The sequence below is a fragment of the Nyctereutes procyonoides genome, unplaced genomic scaffold (genome assembly GCF_905146905.1).
Source record: "Nyctereutes procyonoides isolate TBG_1078 unplaced genomic scaffold, NYPRO_anot_genome, whole genome shotgun sequence".
NCBI lineage: Eukaryota > Metazoa > Chordata > Mammalia > Carnivora > Canidae > Nyctereutes > Nyctereutes procyonoides.
The window spans coordinates 10939983-10956099 of NW_026575146.1; the positions used below are offsets into that span (position 1 = coordinate 10939983).

Genomic DNA, 16117 nt, shown 5'->3' on the forward strand with positions numbered 1-16117 from the left:
GTTCCTGACATTTTTAGAACACCTAACACCGAAAGGAAGGGGTGATTTTGTCTTGAATTATTATTTGTAAAGTGGATCAGGCTTTCCTTTAGTATGCATTATAATTTCAGAGAGGGATTCAATTTTCCAAAATATGATGCTAAATGAAGAGCATTAGGTATCTAATCAAGAAAAATAGTCCCTGAGTTCATAAGCAGAGACTTTCATTTTAGGGAATCCCCCAGGAGTGGATCCCTAGAGTGAATCCAAGGGGAGGCTGCATTTGTCATGGCTTTAATTTGACTTGATTCATTGATACATCTTAGAATCATTGTAGGACAAGTCTTTCCCAATAAAAGTTGTGTATATGTTAGATCAGTGGCCTTCGAACTTATGCCAGAATCTGTGAGGTCAGAGTGTGCAGGATCCTATAAGGGCCTGGGAAAACTGGCTTCTACCCAAGCTGCTTGGCACTCATGCGTCTGACACACTGGACTCTCACAGCTTGGAACTAGGAAGCTAATTATAAACTAATGCTCAAGTCCCTTAGCATTCCTGGCTCTAACATGTATGGTTTCAGCTATTCCAGGCTGACTCGTGGCATGTAATAATCTACAATTTTGCCAAGGCACAGATGCGAGTTAACCTTCATTGCAAGCCAAGTAGGCAGCAACGTATCACTTTGTGGGTGAGCGGGCCCACCTGGCCTTTTTCTACTCATTATTGCATACCTGTTTGAGGGGGAAATTAATACTACAATGGGATTTGTGATTTGGGGGTCTGGTAACATCTGGGAAGTATCTTTCCTCTGATGTTTAAGGTCTTCTGGGGAAAGACATAGGACTCCGGACAGCTGGATGAAATGCAGGTGCCATAGCCCAGGGGGTTATGAGGTATGTCCTGGGATGTTCTGTGTCGTATCACCTCAAGAGCAATAGAGGGATTTCTATGTGGGCAACAGATGTACATCAGCTTTCAAACAGTGCAGATGAAGAGATTTTCTTATCCCAAATCCTGGTCAAGTCTTCTGAGAAATATGATTATAAAAGCAATCTCAATTCATATTTTTTTAAAAAGTCGTATCCCATTCTATTCTGTGTTTTCACATTTACCCAAGATAGGTGTCCTGAAACTGTGCTGTTTGTAGGAGAAAGAGTATGGTCTAGTGGTTCATTAACTTGGGTCATGTTTGGAGTCCTCTGTGAGCTTGTTAAATAGAACACTGTGCTTTCCAGATAGCTATCATTCTGTTTAAAAAATAAATAAAATAAAAAAGACATGCAATTCAGATATAGTGTTTGTCCCTGACATCAGAGTTACTACTCTGTGTGCTGAGGGGGCCTCGGTTACAGCCTGGTCAGGCAGATGGTTGTTTGCCGTGGGGTAGCTGGTCCAAGTCCTCTCTGCACTACAGTTTAGGTATAAAGATGACCCTGCTTGTTGCACTTGCTACTACTGCATTGTGTTCATTGTGGGGATGTGGAGCCCCACTGCTTTAGTTATTTGGGTTTTTTTTTTTTTAAGATTTTATTCATTTATTTAGAGAGAGAGAGAGAGAGAGAGAGCCACGCATGCACAAGCAGGGAGGGGCAGAGGGGGAGGGAGAAAGAATCTGAAGCCAACTCCACACTGAGCACAGAGCCCGGTACTGGGCTTGATCCCACGACAGAAAGATCATGACCTGAGCTGAAACAAGAGTCAGGTGCCTAACTGACTGAGCCACCCAGGCGCCCCAGTGCCTTAGTTATTTTATGTGCGCATGAGGAAAGACTGTGGTACAAAGACAAATACCTGCAACTCAGATAACTTACCAAACGGGCATGAACACATTTCTTGGTTGCATCCTGTTGGACCCTGGCTCACGGGTGCCAACGTGGCCCGGTGGACGCCCCAGAGACCCAGACCCCAGACAGGCAGATGCAATCAGCAAGAGGGTTTATTGAACGTTTGCGCAAACGGGCTCTCCGCCTCCGAGGAGGAAAAGAGCCCCGATTAGCAATTACAGGGATCTTTTAAAAGGCTAAAGGAAAGAAACTGCCTAAAGACAAAAGAACCGCGGGAGTCGCGTAGCATCCAGGTTGATTTCGGGGAGGGTCAACATGAACCTATTCAGGGACATTCCAATCAGGGTGTGGGGGGAAATGGTTTTCTTATTGTAAACAGAATGCTTTTAGTTGCTAAAATTTCAGGAAGACGCCTGGATGGGCTGCCTCTGGGTTAGGGCTGGCCCTACTTACAAGGGGGGAGGTTTCTTCAATCCTTCCACACACATGAAGAGTAATAGTCTCTCTCCCTTTTTATTTTCTTTTAATTTCACTCACTTAACCTTCTGGTGGTTCTTTTAAACAGCAAATTTCTGATTAAGTGTTTATTCTAGATAAGCAGATAAAGCATATACGTAAAAAGGAAAGATCTGATGTAGGCATCGCTGAGTCCACAATGGGGGGCAGCCTGTGTCTGAGCTGGGCTGGTTCCTGGAAATGCTTTTCCTGCCACCTGTCCCTCCAGCCCTGGGGCCTCGCTCCTTCAGGGCTTGCAGTCCACAGGGCTGGGGGTGGACGTTCCTGTCCTAAGAAACTCCAGTGGTCACCTTCCCTGGGGTTGCGTTTTCTGGCGTCCAAGAAAAGCGAGTAGTTTGTCATCTCCTTGACTAATTTTTGTCAATTCTTTGCCACTGATTCAGTTTGCAAATTAGTTTCTGCAGCTATTAAAAAAAAAAAAGAAAAAAAGAAAAGCATCTGCTCAACTGGGTGGCCATATAGTCTCTCCAATTCAGTTGTGATGACAGCTGAGGACACCAGATTGAATTTGCCTTAAGCAAACTGGATATATGAAAAATTGAACTTCTTTTTAAAAAATGATGATTGTTCACTTTTCAAAAGGTTCCTTTGCCTTATGAAAAAGATTACAGTAGGATTTCTTTAAACACCAACTTTTGCAATACTCTAAAAATGAAATTTAATCACTGCCCCGTGTTTCCAGAGTATATTTTATGTGTGATGGGAGCATACCTATAAAAAATATTAACCCTTTTAAAGTTAGCTTTTAAAATTATGAAAAATATGTTATCTGATGGGTTCAAGTTTACCCAATAAATATTAATAGGTTTTGCTCCAGCCTGGGAGGGAGGAAGAATAATACATCCTACTACTGACCGTTTGAATGTGCTAAATTAAAACCAAGGCCATGCATCATGTGACCTGTCCCTCATGAATCTTAGAGTGTCTGTTCTTCGAAACCCAAAATCAAACCTTTTAACCTTTAAGCTGGAAGGAGAGCTACCTAAAGCAAGCTCCTGTGTAAAATTCATTTGCATTGAGCATCAGTCCAGAGCCTACAGCCTCCATGCATGCAATTGAGATGATTCTACTGCCAAGGAAGCAAGTGTCACTGGGCTGTTTCTTACTCCAGAAGGTCTAGGTGATTGGAGGTGTAACAAGTGGATTATTCAACTTCCAAGATGGCACTCAGTTTATTTCATTTTCATTCCTTCTGCCCTTTGCTGAGTAGCTGTTGGGACACCTGTGCCAAGGAGTGGGGCTCTGACAACAGCAAAGACAGACCTTGCCTTGCTCGCATGGAGCCTGCAGTCTGGCTTCCCATCCTGTAAGCATGGTGGTCTGCCCCAAGGTGATAGAGTGCTGCCCTTGACAATTTGCTCTTTTCTTCTTTCTCTTTCTGCTTCTGGTCTTCTTCCCCTGTCCCCACCCAAGTTCAAGATTTCAGGGTGTCAAAGCGCAGACTTACCAGATCATATGTGAATTGTTAACAGAGATCCTTTGTTTTCCTTTTATCTCAACAAGGGCATACACTTTGAATTTTTAAAAAATATAGATGTACTCAGGATCGTGAGTTCAAGCCCTGGGTTGGGCTCCATGCTGGGGGTGGAGCCTATTTTAAATAAATAAATACATACACACACACTGATTCTTAGTTACTTGTGGTGATTCTCTCCTGCAAACAGGAATGGCCCAGAGAGAGAATGCTGAGAAGTAAAGAGAAAGGAGGAGGGTAGTCTGGTTGTTGGGGCGGAGTGGAGAAGAGAAGGATCCTGACTCCATAATGGCCAGAGTGTGTGGCCAGTAGGATCGCTGACACCCGGATTCATCAGGAAGGTGAGGGGCTCTGGGCTTTTCATTGACTTTTTTGGTGTGTCACAGAGTAGCTCAGAGTCATGATAGGAGGGAGAAAATGATGGGAGCAGAGCTCCCATGGACCAAGGGAGGCTGGTGACAGGCCCAGCCACTTGAGAAGGCCTCACAGAGGAGGTGGCCATCAAGTAGAGTGTCTTCAGTAGCTAAGTATCCAAGGTAGAGAAGGAGGGGACCAGCATACCAGGCAGAGGGAATGCAAACCTTTAGCTTCGCTCCTGTAACCTAAGAATGGGTGAGCATCTGTGCTCTGCCCTCCGTCGACCGGGATACCTGAGAACATGGGTGGCAGATGGAAGAATCCATATCCTTCCTGTCTCCTCTGTGATAGATATTTGGCACACAGGACCTCACTTAATCCCTATAGCTAGCCTCAGTGGTGGGTATTGATCCCCATTTTACAGTTGTGGAAACTAGTGGGAGCCCAAGATTTGCCTACCCAATAAAAAGTAGAATCAGAGATGCAAGCCTGATGAGTCCGTTCTGGAGAGCACCTTTTGGCCAGGAGGCTGAACTGCTTCTCCTGAAAGTGAGTTTGCTGGAAGGGTTCTGATACATCTCGTGACCCCTTCCACTGGTTCACATGAGACTGGACTTCACCACCTGTGGAAACAGCTCAGTCTGTGATGGTCCAGAAGTCTCTTATAGTTGGGCCATTCAGAGATCTATATTATATTTGGATGATTTGTGTCAAATGGCATAATTTTCCAGGATATAATATCCGATACATTTATATTAATGAGAAAGGGACATTATAGGACATAGAGTGTTTTGTAGGACAAGAGATCAGAATGTCATCAAGATTCCCAATCTTTGTGTGCCCTTGGGCAAATGAGAGCCCTTTGAGCTTCAGTTTTTTAATGTTTAGAATGAGAATGTTGTGCCCTGCAATCCCTAAGGTCTGCTTTTGCACGAGTATGATTGTTCTGTTATGTTGGGATTAAGTATGCGCACAGATTATACGCACAATACGTATGTGGATATGACGCAAGAAAGAAAATGTGATCTCAGTTTAGTAAAGGAGCCATGGGTATCCGTCATCATAGAGAGAAACTTCCCTAATAGGGAATAATTGCTTTTATTTTATTTTAATTATTCTTACACTTAGTACTTGGAAAGACCCAACTTCATACTGTTCTAATCTAATGGGACGTCACTCCACACATTTTAAGTAGGTTTTTAACTACAGAACAATGAAACATTAGCAAATGATGTTAGAACATGTCTGTACACACTGATACTTTCAGATCTGTGCCAGCCATCCTGCTCCCATATGGGCTGACCAGACGGATCAGCTGGACGAGGCAGATTGGGGTCTGGCATCCATGAATAACTCTGGCACTTCCTTTTCGACGTGGCAGGGCAGGCTGGCTGAGGCTTGGATCTGAAAGTCTGTTTGCAAGGACCTAGTTTTCTTGGTATTTCTCCATCATCTCCTTAGCCCAGTGGTGATGAATCCCATGCCTTAGTGCTGGAACAGATCGCACTCTGGGTAGGTTTTCTGCGGCTGGCTTCGTAATCTCACACCTTCTCCCTTTGGAGAGAACAGGAGAGACGAAGGCAGTGAATTCTGGTTGGTCACCTTTGCTGATCGCTGGCAGCTCTGATGAGAGTTTTGCTGAGGTAGAAATGAAGATTAATGCAAAGAGGGTCAGAGCCTCTCTATAGATTATCTTTCTCAACTGTAATTTAGAAATGATTCTTTAGGCTTTAGGCAGTTTCCAGCCTGCTCTAATGGATCATTTGGAAATCAGAACAAGTGTACTTTAACAGGGTAAAATGTGAACTAGGCCACAGAGCCTTTACATTGTAATTGACATTAATTTCTGTTCCTCCATGCAGCTGGCCTGCCTGGGGTGGGTTCTTTACAGTGAGTAAACACTGCCTGGTCTTTACTCCTTCACGCTTCTGTCACCCCAATAATTGACCCGGAGACCAGACCACTGTTTCTAGAACGGGGTTTCAGCAAGTAAGAAAGGATATGGCTGTCCTGGAAGCAGGTGGGCCTCGCCTGCTGTCCTGGTCACCGCTGGCCTCTCATCAGCAGTCCTGCACTTAGGTCACAGTATGGGGTGGCCATTCGCACGTCTGGTAACCTGGATATCTGGGGTGAAGCAGCCTGTTAGAGGAAGGGCATAAAATACTTGACATCAGGCATATTTGGCTTGAAGTCTGTCTCTGACACCTTGTATCATCTTGGCTAGGTCACTTAAGCTCTTTGAACCTCAGTTTTCTGGCTTGTAATGTGGGAATAACGAAACTCGCGGCATTGCAGGGCTGTTTGCCTCGAAGTGAGGCATGTATATGAATTACCAGGAACCAGCAGACCCCGCCAGTCACCAGTGAGTTACAGCTATAGAAGGACACCTCCATGTCCATTTGCCTTCATTATGCCCATTTTATAAAAGAATAACTGCATTTCAAAATTAAGTTGCAGCGAATGCATCATTCATGGCAACTTGAGCTGCAGAAGACCAGTTCTATAACTTTTACGATTGCTTCCAACTATTCCTCCCCTCCAGGTACTGTGTCCCAGTTTATTAAAAAAAAAAAAAAAAGTCATCTTTTGTGCCATGTTCTCACTGATAAGTGGGGGTTTTGGCCTCCTCTTTACAATGAAATTATAGCCATTATTCTGGGGGAGAGTGAAGCTCTTTGGTAACTGGGAACAGAGCTCACTCGCTCTTTAAGGAGCTTGGAGAAGCCACCTGTGCGGAGTGGGTGCTCAGGTGTCTTCTGTGACAAGGCTTGAGACAGAGCAGCTTATGGTGGGCTCTACACCTAAAGACGGAGCTCCATAGCATGCATAGAACTTGGGGCCCAGGGGTGGAGAACACACAGCGACAGCACACACGGTGAACGGAAAGAGCCAGAGCTGGGGACTTGGAGCCAACGTGGCTTTCGGTTCCCGCTCTGCCCTTTGCCGTCTGACCCTGGGCAAGACGCTGGTCCAAACCTCAGTTTCGTCGTGGGGACAGTTAGATCTGTTTGCGAGGTAGGCTTCACAAGGGCCTTAATGGGGGGGGGGGGTAATAGTAACAACAAAACTATGCAGAAGAGATGAATATTAATAATAAATAATGAATTTGTTGATATCAGTGTCAGTAGCCAGAGCCATGGCGTAGAGAAGAGCACACACTGGCCAGGGAAGCGGGACCTGGTCTCATTCCCCTTGGGTGGCCCGGCCACCGGCATTCCCAGGTGACGCTGGGCAAGTCACCCAAGCCCTCACAATCTCGGCTGCTCCACATGTAGGCTGGGGGCCGGGTCCCCCGTTACGAGAGCCAGAGAGTTCATAAATGTGAAGACCGCTTTGAGCACTAAAGCGGTCTCCAAATATATAAGCTCTGTGACCATTTTCTCCACCTCTGATTGTTACTTGCACAAGTACCTGACGTGTTTACTTGTGAATGTCCACCTTTCCGGTGATGGATCATTTACACGCTGTGACAGCGGTTCCCAGGGGTACTTTGGATGCATACACCTCCCCAACATGCACGGCGTAGAAATACTTGCCAGAATCCCATAAAAAAATGTACTTACTATTGGCTTATTTCAAGTTGATCAAGACAGAAATTTTGACTTCTCTAACTTGGCAGCACAAGACACATTCGGTCTGTGTCGGTAGGTACATGCGTGTGTTCGTAGATCATTCCTGTATGTCTCCCTGACAATTTGAGTGAATCTGTCTTTTTCGTTTTGTTTCCCAGTATGGCCTTGGTGCCTTTTACCATGCGGATGCTGATTTGCTCCAGACAATAACCCTATCCTCTTCACACCCTGGCCAATCTTAATCCAGACTTCGGGAAATGACTGTGACTTGAGAGGCTATAGCTATGATAGTCAAGATGAGCTGATTTTCATTGTCGTTTCCTCTTGAGTAGCTTTTAAAATGGCATTTGAAGGATCAACGCATTAGCGAAATGCTTAGGATAATCCGAAGTAACAGACGATATTTTGGTGCCCATTTTGTTTCGTGTGGATCATTAACGCATTTCAGAGTTGTGTCTCCTCCCCTTATGCCAAACACACAGTGGAAACATGAAAAACTTATTCAGCATTTTTCTTATCCCACATCACAACTGGGATGCCCTCAAAAATAATTACAATAATATGATATAATATAAATAAATTGTTGTTCTGGCATCATCTAAGTTTTACCAGCCACAGAGGCGTAAAGATCAAATTAGAATTACTAAATAGAGTTTTTCGATTGCTGAAGCTTATGATTTTGTTCCTAATGGAAACTAATTGCCCTAAATGTCCAAATATTTAACTTCATTCCTGGTTGTACCTATGGCATCTATGAAAGTCCCATTAAACTTTTCAGCCCCAATTCATTATCATTTTCACAGGTTATGGTGAGGTCATTTTGTATTGTGGTTGAAAGCATATGAGTTTTAAGGTCAGACTTCCTGTGTCTAGACCTCACTTTGGCAATGCGTGCTTTGGTAATATTACTAGTTATAACTACTTAAATGAGCTCAACTAGTTGTATTTTATGACTATGTAGTAGGTTCTTATAGAATGCTTCTGTGTTCCTCTACTTTTTAAATGTGTTTTTCGGCTTTTATGGAATTATTTTTTAAGAAAACCAGCAGGTACGCCACCACCACCACCACCAAAGGCACTTCTTAGATCTTAAGACAGCAAAAGATGTGGAAATGGGTATTTTCAGAAGTTTATACCCATATAGCTTAGTGACATCATCACATAAGATTGTAATCGACTTCATGCACTATCAGATATTTTGTGACATCTCTGAAAGATCAGCCGATTCAAAACTCCAAGCAGAACTAGGACCAGAGCACCGTAGGTTTAGGTATCTTGTAAGTCTAACGACTGCTACAGACTGAAGTGGTTACACCTGGTTGTGCTCTGAATGGAGCTATGGAGGCAGGACCTCATGGACCCATTAATGTCATTGGATTGGCCTTCTCTTTAGAACTCATCCATTGGGGTCTTCCTAGTGTACACATGAAGGAATGACTATCCCAGCAAGGTCAGGTGACACTGTTAGCTATTGGTGGAACCTCATCTGGAGTCTGGGCATGCTGACTTCCAGGACAGGGGTCTCTCCTGAATAATTCCAGCATGAGGAGAGAGATGAACATGGCATACTCTGGTTCTTCCTGCTGTCCTGGAAGAAGACATGGCTTTGTAGAGCACAGAAATTCATCAAATATTGAAACATTTGCTGTTGTGTTGACACCATCTCTTCTTTAGGAATTATCTTGGAAAAAAAAAAAAAAAACTAGGGAAAGTTATATTCCATTGACCAGTGATGACCAGCTATTGTTCCTTTTGTCAACAGGCAAGATGATGAATGAAGTTCTGGCAGCTTCCTGTGTCCCAGGCCTTGTAGAAATAAATGAGACGTGCTTCAAAGTTCTAATGTGCATCACATCGGATCTTGTTTAAGGAAGCATTAAAAGGAACCCGCCGTTACCTATTGAGAAGGCTCTGTGCTCTCAGGCATTGTTTCTGATTGAATCCAGAGGTTGCAAGCATGCCTCCCTGTATTACCTGTTGGAGCAGGTTTAATTTTATAAATTTTAAAACAAACTCTATGAGTTTCCAGTTCATAATTGTTCTTTTTGAGGATGCACTCAGATGAACAGTATCGCATCTGTAAGAGATACGCTCTTCCACAGACCCGAATTGATTGGAATATAAATGGCAACAACCTCCATCTGTAGCATCATCCAGTACCCGTGATGGAAAGGGCAGATTGCGAGGAAACCCTTCGGAGGGGGAAAAAAGTCACATTGTGTTGGAACTACAGATTAATAGAACCATAGCGTTAGTCAACCACGGATTTTTTCTTGAACACAAGATGCATAGACTGTAGTTCTTGACTGGTGACTTTAATCCATTATGAATCATCTCCTTGGACCTCTCAAAAATTGAAAGTCTTGAGCTTCCATTGAAAAAACAATGCAGTTTTGAGAAGATCCAGGGTTCAATGTAGTCTTCGGGTTCATTCCAGCCTTCAGTGTCCAGTTATTACAAACAGCAGGTACCCAGGTGGTAGATGAGAACCTAGTGGGAGAGGAAGGAAAGAAACGACAATGAACAGGCATATTACATTGTATTATACACATACTTTATAAGTACATTTCTTATGAGCTTCTTATTCAGGCAGAGATTATAAAAGTTTGCTGCAAGTATCTAGACCAGGATTTGTGTTTTGGAAATTATCAGTGTTCACAATACCTGCAGGGAAAACCAAAAACAATGACAAAAACTCAAATGAGAGCACTCTTTACACCTAAAAGAATATTTTTTATCCTTCTTTTGTTTTGGCTCTGTCACAAATTAAAGTGCTTGGCATGTGGTAGTCTGTGGTCTCTTGAAATTGAATCAATGAGAACCTGACACTTTCACAGGATGCTGTCACTTTGGACATTCATAATAAAAATTGAAACTGAGTTTGGTTGGTAGTCATTTACTTTGTCTTGGAGCTCAGCGCATCTTCCGTGCTGCACCTTTGCTCTCAGCCAACCCATTTCTCTGGCCCTGTGTCTAGAGAGAGAACTGCACACATGGTTTGGGTCGTTCCGTCTTTTGCCCTGAATTATTGTTGATTTTTAGGTTTGAACAACCATCCTTTGTCATTTGTTGAAAGGCAGAGCTATTTATGAGTGCCCAGGTCGTTTTGATTACGCATTCTACAACATGGATTAAAGATAATTCCTCTTCAGAAATAGTATACCTTTGCTTTCTTTGTTTTCTGCCTACATTTCTGTTAAATTGATTATAATATTATTATAATATATTTTGATATTTTTTAGTAAATAAGTCGAAAATTGGAGAAGGTGGTGGGTAACTTGGCCGCAGCTATCGGCTTTTTTGTTTGACTCTCTGCCCAGTGTTCTAGAGTATATTTTTGCGTATTTCACAATATTCAGGCAAGAAACTTTAAAACTCGAAAGAAATCCAAACCTGTGAGCCTATTCAGATAACTTAGACCTTGCTTGGCACTAAATTTGATAGGAAGGTAAGAAAAGATACCTTTCCTTCTATTCTTTTGTAACTAAAGCTGCGCCTGGCAGATAGATATTGCCACTCATCTAGGTCTATGCTCGGCCACCCCACCTACACCCCTACCAAAAAGGAACAGCCCGGATTTGGGGATTCATATGGACATTCTTAGGCATCTATAAGCAAATGATTTTGGAATTCTTACATTAGAGAAAAAAGACAAATAGAAGATTCTGGGGTTCTTTAGATGGGGCAGGAAGAGAAAAAGTAGAAGAGCGAACAAACTTAAAAATAGGATCCTATTTTGGGAACTGAGTCCATGTGGGGTCCTAGCACTTAGCTGGAGGTGTCTGACCGAGGCAAGCTTTCTAAACCCCAAGAGACACCATGGTAAGGGCAGAGGTTGATGCTTTTTGTTCCCTGGATGAATTCCCTTTTCCAAAGCCTCTATCACCCTCTGCCTGAACATCTGGGCAAGTTCTCTTCGTGAATCAGCGTGAATATTTACGGGCACCCCCCTTCCCCCTACCTTCTGTCTGCAGCAAAGGAAAGCTTTCAAAAAAAAAATCTTGAGCTAGACTTTAAAATAATATTAGGTGACTTTGACAAACTGAAGCTCTTTGGTGTTTACACAATTAGTAAGAATCATTGATGTGGGTTGTTTTGGTTTATAAGTAAACGCTGGCCTCTCCCTTGAATTCTAATACCAAGATCTCATTCAAATGAGATTGTCTCAAGCAGTTCCTTTGAGGTTAATAAATTCTTCAGAGAGGAAAAAGCCTGAAACATCTGCTTCAGAATGGTCTCTGCTTGGGAATTGCACATAGATGATTACTTTTACCTAAAGTGATTTGTGTTTTAAATGATTTAAGAATACAAGCAGTTAAGAAAGTGATTGAGTTTGATGCTTTAGAAGAAAGCTTCTTTCCATTCATTATTAGTAATTTTCCTAAATCTGCTATTTCTTGATCCAATTTTTTAAATTGGGGAATATTCCACACGATTGTGGCTGGCATCAAATCACATCATTTTTACAGCTGGGCTTTTTCAGAGGGCTGCTTAAGGATTACCAGGAGAGGAGCTTACTGCAGTGTTTGGACTGGGTCATAGTTATTGTTTTATAGATACTTACTGAACTTTTAGTAGCTGTGAGAAACTTTATGTTTACTTCTCTTATTTCTGTTCTGAGATATGTATCTCTTTCAAAGCATTTTTGAAAAAGACTTATTTATTTGAGAGCGATAGAGAGAGAGACAGAAAGAGAGTTTGGGGAAGGGCCAGAGAGAGAGTCTGAAGCAGACTCTGTGCTGAGTGCAGAGCCTGGGCCAGGGCTCCATCTCACTACCCCAAGATCACGACCTGAGCTGAAACCAAGAGTTGGATACTTAGCTGACTGCACCACTCAGGCACCTCTCAAAGCATTTTTTTAAGTCTCATAGAAAAAGATTTTACCTATTGGCAATAAGGAAATAAAATAAAGCTCATTTTCACACATTCTTGTGTTATTGCAAAAATAAATTATTTTTTAATCCAAAAATATACAAGCATCAAATGACTCTTATTATAGACAGCTTAGGAAAGAAGATTATAAACTAGAAGAAAATATATATACATTTATTATCTAAGCTTTTTTTATATACAAGCTCAAACATCGTGCTCAAATATACTTTCTACGAAGACATTATATATAAATTTTAAAATCCACCAAAGGATACACATTTCTAGAAATAAATGTGGCTTTCAGATGGCTTAGACTGTCAGTTATGCACAGTTGGGAAGGAGCTTAAATGCACCTTTTATAGATTTTGCCTGGGTGATCGTGGGTGACAGCAAAACTGTTAGTGAGTGGAAGTAATTGCTATTCAGAAGATTTTCTTTAAAATTTCTTATGAAGACTGAGCCACATTCTTATTTTACATGATTTTAAAAGTCCCTTCATGAAGAGTTGCATTAATATTTAAGAGTCCGTCCCCTCCCATGTTGAGCACGTTGAGTAAAGAAGCCATGGCTAACAGATATCCATTGGCACTTCTCTCACTCTTATTACAACGTTCCCATTCTTTTATTACTGACAAAGAAAGGAAAAAAGCTGATGAAGAAAAGGAAGTCATTTTTGCCAGAAATTAGAAGAGTTCTGTGTTGCCTGTGTGGACGTGAGCACACGGACACGCACACACTTCGTGGGACTGGAGGCCATAGCAGGGTGACCAGAATCCACTCAGGTCACAAAGAAGTGTAACTTCCAAAGCTGTGGCCAGCTGGGGAGACCACGGGGAAGGAGAGGCCAGCCCCGGCTGCTGCGACAAGAACTGGGGGAACACCAGCCCCAGATCAGGGCTCTCATCTCTGTGTGAGAGGGCTGGCCATGGCCAAGGCCCCATCTCTTTAATGCCCTCTGACTCTATCCTGCGAGTCTGGCTTTTTATGAGAATGCTGTACTTTTGTCTTCAAATACCAATATTCCTTTGTACATCCAACAAACACATATTTGGTATTTACTAAATGCCCAGTGCTGTGAGCAGGGGTGGTGCCAGGAGTTAAATAATGCCTGGGCATATCATCAGGATCTGCCTGTTGAAAAGGAAGACAGATGTGTGTCATATATTAAACAGAAGATGAATGCAGAAGAGCTCACATAGGCAGATAGAAACCACATGTTTCCCTAAAAATGACTATTTTATGAGCTCAACTTTCCACTGTAGAAAAAAAAAAAACAGTCTGTTACTCTTTTTTGCTATTTTCTAGCCAGTAACAAGTTTATCGTTTATTTGGTTTTCAGAATCGTAGGATTATATTTACTTATATTAGTGAACCACTCCTATGCAAAAGTATAGTATTTCCAAGGACCTACCCAATTTTCAGTGGCCTAGCAGCAATGTTACTTGGGGTAAGATTACAGAAATATGTTCTCAGTGGACATTCCTCACAGCAGATTCTAAACAGGACCCTCTCATTTTCTAAATCCATAAACATTAGTGAGGAAGCAAAGTACCACCATCCACAAATGCTGCAGTGAATTCAACATGAGAAGTGACAAGCTTCAAATGTAAGTGGATGGAATGAAAAACTAATCTCAAGCACAATGACTTTGGCTTTACAGTCTTTGGAAAATTATAAATAGAACACCTGAGACACCATCTCTACTATCAAACCACTAGATCAGAGTTTCTTGAGAGATCGCTCTTATTTAAGAAAAAAAAAAAAGACGATGGAACAGAGATAGACTATATGGAGACAGTGGGAATCAATACAGAGAAAGTTTTTCTTGGCCCACATTTTTTTCTGAAGTGAGTTTGAATTTCCTGGGGCTATCTTAACAGTTCACAAACAACAAGGTAGGTTCCCCTAGATCCCTGTAACAGTGAACTGGATGAACCCCAGAAGTAGAGTTGACACAAGTGTTTCTGGTCTAGTTATATTGTACTTAGATATATTACCACTAAATCCAAAAGAAGAAAACAAAACCAGTAGAAAACCAGTGAATCGTGGATTTCATTCATTGTTGGCTTGTATCTTTATCGGAGGAAGAAAGATCCATCAAATCTAAGAATGGGAATTTTACCTAACTGAAATATAAGACTTGTGATACATAGATTTGATGTGGAAATTCAAATGTTTCCAAATGATGATGAACATGAGGCCCATGTGGACAATATGTATTACTTCAAATAAAGCGAAGTATGAACTAGGGTAGGTGTTGAACCATCACTAAATCATTTGTTAATTATCCTTTCTTGGACTTCAGCCAAGACATAGCAGTAATATTCCATTCAGCCAAAATTCTCCCTACAGTCCAATAAAAGCAGTAATTCCTCAGTATACTTGACCATCAAAATTTTCAAATTAAGTTTCCACAAGATAACATCACAATAAACTATTCCTAGCATAGTGGAGGGTTGAGGCTTCTTTAACAAGCTTCCAGTTTTTAAGGAATTTAAATATATTTCTTAAAGGTATGAAAACAAGTGTTCTACTGCATATATCCCCAGCAGTCTTTGCTGTTGCAAAAGGCCCTCAGAAGCCTCCCCTTGCTGGTGCGGAGGCGGTGGGCAGCACCCGCCACAGAGCCTGGTGCATCAAGAACCAGCTTCTAACTATGATAGACATGAACGAAACAGCCACTCTCTCCCCAAGGGCAGGGCAGAGAGGAATTCTACTTAATAGAAGCATGACACTCAGTGTGTTTCAGTTCATCCCTTAAACACTGAGGCGCTAAAAACCAGCCCCCCATTTGAGTCATCTACACCTGCATCAGGGAAGCTTCTTCTCATCAGATTTCTTCCATTGCCCATAGAGAAATGAGATTCTTTGATTCATGTGCATCTCTTCAGCTACTCTTAGCTTGCTCTTCAATTTGCTGGTTTTTCATTCCTTTCTCTTGGGTTATTTGTAAGTGCTTGCAGCTGAAGATGCTTCCAAGGCTTTCATAGTGGTTCCCAAATCTGCACACTAGAATCACCTGAGCAGCTTTAAAAATATATAGATGATAGATAGATAGATAGATTGATTGATAGATAGATGTTAGATAGATGATAGATGATAGATGATAGATAGATAGATAGATGATAGATGCCTATGTCCCTTCCCTACAGATTGTGATTTCTGGGTGTGTGCTGGGTGGGCATTGGGAATTTTAAAAGATTCCTGGGGGGATCCTAAGGTTTGGATGAGTTTGGGAACAGCTGGGCTACAGGAAGGAAAGGAAAGCCTTGGTACGCCTAGTCCTGCATCATAGCTCGGCCTCCTGCCGGTTGTGTGGCCATTTAACCTTGTTGAGCCCTGGTTTCCTCATCTGTGGCGTGGCAACAATCATGCTGGCAGTTTTCTCCTCTGCATAGGGAAAAATGCCGTTTATGTTAACTGATTAGTGACAGCGCATGTAACGCTCTTGTCGCAGGAAGTGGTGGTTGGCATTATTTATCCCCGGAGTACAATTGAGCTTAATGCATTCCCAAGACTTGGAAGCACGCTGCAGATGAGTAAGTGATGTCAGCTTAATGAAA

General features: G+C 42.2%; 1 protein-coding gene across 5 annotated transcripts in view; it reads left to right on the forward strand.

Annotated features, from left to right (window-relative positions):
- Nucleotides 1-16117, forward strand: part of SCAF8 (SR-related CTD associated factor 8) — a 224582-nt gene that overhangs the window by 139412 nt on the left and 69053 nt on the right. Inside the window, exon 22 of one of the 5 annotated variants that reach the window (XM_055309756.1) lies at nucleotides 9445-10561. The exons of the other annotated variants lie outside the window; for them this stretch is intronic. The gene's annotated coding sequence lies outside the window, so the exon portion shown is untranslated. Of the gene's footprint in view, nucleotides 1-9444; nucleotides 10562-16117 lie in introns of those variants that run through there. 5 annotated transcript variants of the gene reach the window in all.